The sequence below is a fragment of the Aulostomus chinensis genome, chromosome 5 (genome assembly GCF_037954235.1).
Source record: "Aulostomus chinensis isolate RoL2024-O1b breed Wild chromosome 5, RoL_Achi_v1.0, whole genome shotgun sequence".
In the NCBI taxonomy this organism is placed as follows: Eukaryota; Metazoa; Chordata; class Actinopteri; order Syngnathiformes; family Aulostomidae; genus Aulostomus; species Aulostomus chinensis.
This window is the reverse complement of record NC_141324.1, coordinates 22,798,126-22,804,236: the sequence shown is the minus strand read 5'-3', so window position 1 is coordinate 22,804,236 and position 6,111 is coordinate 22,798,126. Positions and strand designations below refer to the sequence as shown.

Genomic DNA, 6,111 nt, shown 5'->3' with positions numbered 1-6,111 from the left:
AATATATATTTCAAAAAAATCATAAATGGGGGGGAAAAAAAGGCTTGTGAACACAGCTATCATTCCGAATAAGACGCTTCAAATCAGTTACTGGGTTGAAACAGCAATGAGGGTGCGTACATCTGAATCTGCCCCCTCCTCTATTGCAGATTGTAGAGGATTCGGAGGGCCTTCTTCTACTGCTGATGTCTCTTTCCATTTCATTCATCCCTCTGAAGCACAAGCAGGAGGTCCAAACTACCTGAATGTAGTTCACCACTGTTGTCTTAGAAGAAATCCCTCCAGGAGAAGCTGCTTGACGGCCCCTTTAACCAGAGAGCTGCTTGGACCGTTTGTGTTCCAAAAGGTGTTTCTGAGCTGCCCGTAGATCCTCAATCTCCTATAAAATCAGTCACTGATAAGATGCTGATCCAGCAAGTCAAAATGTTCATGACAGTGTACCTCCCAAAAAAAAGCCAAGAATTCCCCTCCGTTAAAGTCTGGATTCAAACTAAACATCCATTCTCTCCTGTTATCCGATCCCGATGGACTACGGAGTCTAAATATATTGACCAGCTTAGTCAAGAGGTCAATAAAGTGCCATGGAGATAGGAAAGTGCTTTCCAGTACACTCCATAATACACTGCTCATTGAACTCACAATGAACAGCAAATGGAGGAGGCCGTTCAAGTCTCCTGGTCAGCTGTAACACATTTGTACTAATGAAGAGTATAACGGATTCCAACCACAGTGTGAGAAAGTGCTTCATACAGCAGCTGTGTGACAGTGATGGACTGGCTTTTAATTAAAATACTTGCGGGCACACAAATAAATACAGTGTACATGAATTACAGGTGGAGAGGAAGTATGCTTGTCTGAAAGGCTTTAGTAAATCAAACTGCCTCCTTCCATCAGTGCACATGAATACACACACAAACACACACACATATTCAGCAAGATGCTGCTGTCATTTCATCTGGATAGAACACAGCAATGGCGTGTGCTTTTAGCGTGCAATCATGAGCAAAACATGCTATTGTTGCATTTTCCCTGCAAAGTCGATTACCGCCGTTTGCGATCAGATGATTGAATCAACTCAACAGTGTGTGTGTGTGTGTGTGTGTGTGTGTGTGTGTGTGTGTGTGTTCTCCTGCACAGATGGTATGGCATGCCCCTTTGGAGTTGCACAACTTAATCCCTCAAACACATGGTGGGCTTAATCGGAGCAACTCTGTATGCATGTTGTGTGTGTGTGTGTGTGTGTGGGGGGGGGTATCTAACATAAGAAACTGTAAGAGAGTGTGAGTGTGTGTGTGTGTGTGTGTAGGGGATGGCAGCTTGTGGACAGAATGCAGTGGATCCGTGTGAAGCTGCACACAATTAAATGCGCTAAAAGGGTTAAAAAACTTCTATTAAAGCACGTTGACAGAAATGTGGCCAATCAGAGCTGCTTTCACTGGGCTGTGGGTTGACGCCATGACACTTTGAGCCTGAGGAACACAGTTGCATACAGATGTGTAAAGCAGCTTTTCAAATAGCGTGCACTCTCTGCCAATTTAAACTTTTTTTGACTTCAGCACAGAGTACATGGATGCAGACGCAGCTCAAGAATGTGATCGTTATGGACATTTTTTTGACATCTCATTCTTGGTTATGACTATTCTCTCTTTCTCTGCCCTCCATGACAACTGCAGCGTGACCACAATACATGTCAGGAGTGAGAAAACTCCCAGTTGGAATTACAACTCTTGATCTGCAGTTCAACCCAGAACAGATGTTTTTTGAGTTGTAGTCAATTAATGAACATTTTAATGTTGATGGGCCTGAACAGAGCAGTGGAAACGGGAACTTTTTCTCTGGATGCTTTAAAAATATGTGGAGGTGCTGCCATTAATGAGAAGTACCTCATTTTGAAGATGACGCTAACCTAAATGCTGCCACTCAAGGTTACACTTCGCTAAGCTCACTGGTGCAATAATTACTATAAAGTGATGTCGTTAAATCACCCATCTATCACCACGGCATCATTGCCTAACATCCACAGCCTGCAGCCCCATAGAGGCAGCAGTCTCCCACAGCAGCCAGTTCCAGGAAAACTGGACCCACGACTGGTCTGACTTGATTATGAGAAAAAGCTAATTATCATTTAATAATCCCAGTACAGGATATTTTAGTCAGGATATTTGATTTCATGTTTACTCAGATAACTTTGTCCATCCCAGAAGTGTGATTCAGTTTTAACAACAAACCACACACACACACACACTCACACACACACACACACACACACACACACACACACGGAAAGACAAGTAGCTATATTGAGCTAAAGATGCACACTAGTGCCCCCGTGAGGCCAAACACGAAGACTATGGGGGAGGAGGAAATATTCACTCACAGGATTTATATGTCACATGAAGATACACACCAACTTGCACTTTAATAAAACAGCAGGCATTCATTCCATATGGCTACATGGCTACTGTCAGTGTTTAAGATCCCTTTGGGGGACACATCAACTTACAAGAAACACACGCCATCAATGAATATGAATTGCTGAATTGCTTTTTCCCCACTCACTCACTCCACACTCATGGAACAACTGATCTTACCGATTCCTGCATCTGGAACTATGTTGACGTAAGCTAAATCTGGGTGTAGCAAATCATAGGAGATCCAACCAGGGTCCTTAGGGAGGAAATGGGATGGTAGAAAAGCAAAGCTAGCATTCTCTGTGTCTGTCAGAGGAGAATGTCAAAACAAGCTGCTCTTGTTCGGGACGAAACATAGAAATCAGGACTGAACAAAGCCTGCTCACCTCACGTGTGGTTAAGGGGATTTTACTGGTGTTCAGAAGCACTTTTTATGTGGAGAGGAAAGTTGGCAATGTGTAAAAAGATTGTAAAGTTCACCAACACGGTTCAGCATAAATGGCCTTCATCAGGCCGTAGGGAATCAAATGATTTGTGCTGGCTTTCGCTGCACCACAGAGTTCCAGCCAACTCAAGGCAAGATGCATTATAAGTTATTTTATCCTAATAAAAAAATTACAGAAAACTTCCTGCTGTGACAACAACTTAGTGACCTTAAACATATTAAAAACCAAGGAATGGATGATTGATTATAGACGGAGACACTGAAAGTCTTGCATCATACACAGTTAGGGTACTTTTTTTTTAGGATGGTCTTAAATTTGATGTGGATTCTGCAGCTATTATGAAGCGGGAGCAACAGAGATTTCACCTTCTTGAAATTGAAATTCCTCTCTGTCGTTTCTATCAATCTTTGATTTAATCTCCAGGGTGTTTTTTTTTTTTCCCCCTCATCTGCTGTTTCACAGCCTCGCCCTAAAAGACAGAAACAGCATCATTAAAATCTTTTTCTTGGACTGCTGGAGTGAAACCAACAAATCCTCAAGACGGCAGCGCATCTTACTTCATCTGGACGTGTCGTTAGGTTTTACCACCTCGTGAAACTAAAACTAACATAGCTTTTTATTTATTTAGATTAGCATTGATGTTAGGTAGGCACCGTTCAGTTATGAGCCTTGTTAATCCAATCCCATCCTCTGAGTGTTTGTACAACTGCAGTGCTGTAATGATGAGAGAGCAGCCCGGCTACTGCAGAGAAGCTTCTCCCAAGGGGCAACTGATGTGCTTGGATGCAGATGGCACATCGCCAAGGGCAGATGATGTTCTTTTTGAGTTGAATTCATATTTCTGCAGGGGTTTAATTTCCTCTCATGTGTAGTATTATTTTGTAATTTCCCTCCAGTCTGTAACCTTTTTTAATCGCTCAAGCTATTAATAGTTGGCCTGTCGTTAACAGTTTCATAAAGGTTAAAAATAATTGTTTCCGTGCCAATTTGACTCCACTACAGTTACTGTGATAACGAGGGAAAGAAAATATTCTTATGAGGACATGAAGTGACGACTGGTGTCAGGGTGGAAAGAAAACAGTGAAATGATAAGAGAGAATTCAGAGCGACAGAACCCTGAGATGACAGAATTCAAAGTGATCTCTCGGAGAATTCTCTCTCTCCTCTCAGTAACTGTGGCATCACAGTACGTTTGAATGGTGATACCACATAGACTCAGTTTATGAATGAGGCTATGAAGCCATGAGGTTGGCTGTTGAGGTAATCAAACTACCAGCATGAAGAAATACAAACGTAGTTCTAGAGAGGGAAGGTGACAGCACTTGAAGAGTACTGACAACACTTGAGGAACACAAGTGTAACTTCGCTTCTGAGAGGTGAAATGGAACAAAACAGAGTTCCGCTAGACAGAGGAAACCTCAGTGGTACAATCTGTCTGTCTCTGCTGACTGATCCGGTGACTACTCCGGGTGGACACAGCTACCGTACTGCATGAGCTGTGTTAAAACCTGCTGGAATGAGGGAAATACGAACAGCTGCCCTCAGTGCAGGCAAAACCTCACACCAAACCCGTCCTGGTGAGAGACAACAAGTTGGCAGCTGTTGTTGGGGAGCTGAAGTTGAGTGCTGTTCACTGCTATGCCGGACCTGAAGATGTGGCCTGTGGTGTCTGCACTGCAGGAAATGGAAAGCCGTCAAGTCCTGTCTGGTTTGTCTTATCTCTTTCTGCGAGAAACACCTGTGCACTCATCAGGATGTAACTGGAATCACAAGCCTGTCCAGCCCTCCTCCAAGCGCCAGGTGAACCTCTGCTCCCATCACGATGATGGGGTTCATAAAGATCTTCCGCCGTACCGATCAGCAGCATATCTGTTAACACTGCTTTGAGGGAGACCACTAGGCTGTGACACGGTCACTGCTGCAGCAGAAGGAATGAGGCGGGAGGAATTCAAGATAAGAGAGGACATTTGGAAGGTGCCTCAGCAGGAGGTGACGGCCATCTATGTCTCTGCTGATGAAGCAGTGGAGGAAGATGAGAAGCTCCTCACTGCGCTGATCCGTCTCATGGAGGGACAAAGCTCTAACGGGAGGCAGCAGATCAGATCGGAGGAGACTTCTGAAGTGAGTGGAGTCAAGGAGTTTCAGGAGAGGCTGAAGAGGGAGGTCACTGAACTGTGGCAGCTGGGCCATCACAGCCAGATTCCCCTCATTGAAGCAACTCTATGTCTCATTCAGGTCTGGCAGTAGTTTCTCCTCTGCGCTATTGTCAGGATGTGAGAGAAGCTCTGTCAGAAGAACAGGGATAAACCGAAGAACATACTGAGAGAGACAGAGACGAACACATCACTGATGGTTACTCGAGCGAGGTTTTTACCGTCACCCACAGACCAGAATCAAATTCATACAATATGTACAAGAAATCACACTGGATCCTAACACAGCACACACACAGCTGTTACTGTCTGAGTGGAATAGAAGCGCAGCCTTGATGAGAGAGGAACAGTCTTACTGTCTTCACCTGGAAGCATTTAGTCGGTGGCATCAGGTCTTAACGGTGTTACTGGGAGGTGGAGAAGACGGGACAAGCAGTTTTGTGTAGCCGTTGCATAGAATAATCCTGGCAGAGCAACAGCAAGAGATAAAGGCAGATTTGGATTAGATGTCAAATCTTGGGATTTACGCTGGAACAGAGGAAGTTACGAGTTTTGGCCCAACAGGATTGCATCTGCTGTATCAGGTCCTCGATCCTCCAGACTTGGAGTATACATGGATCACAGTGTTGGTTATCTGGCCTACAGCATCTTTGAGAGAATGACTCTCCTCCACATGTTCCAGACCACATTCACACAGCCTCTACATGCTGGACTCCGTTTTAGGAATTATGAATCTATGACTAACTTGGTTCGTATCTGATCTCGGATAATGATCTTCAGGGGGTTTTACTCCTCCCGCGGTTGCTGAGATGATTAGTTTTCAGAGCTATTAAGAGAGGGAGTGGAACCACTTTACAGCTCCAATGACACGAATGAAGACCAGCAAAATAAATGGGATGTATTTGCCTCGATCACCAAACGCTGTTGAGGAAGACGAGAGCTTCAGACGACTGATGCACTCTGCAGGATCCCAGCCACACTCTTCCAGGAAGCCAAAGTTAATGTGTTCACACGTGGAGAGCCTTAACCTAACCTCATCTCTTAACTTCAGTACTTAAAACCCAGTGTTGTGAAGACTACCAATATAAATTAATCATGCTA

The 6,111-nt window shown here is 44.2% G+C and overlaps 1 pseudogene; it reads left to right on the top strand.

The window, feature by feature from the left end:
- The first annotated feature begins 4,238 nt into the window (after window positions 1-4,238).
- Window positions 4,239-5,104, top strand: LOC147261758 (E3 ubiquitin/ISG15 ligase TRIM25-like; annotated as a pseudogene).
- Window positions 5,105-6,111: the final 1,007 nt, after the last annotated feature.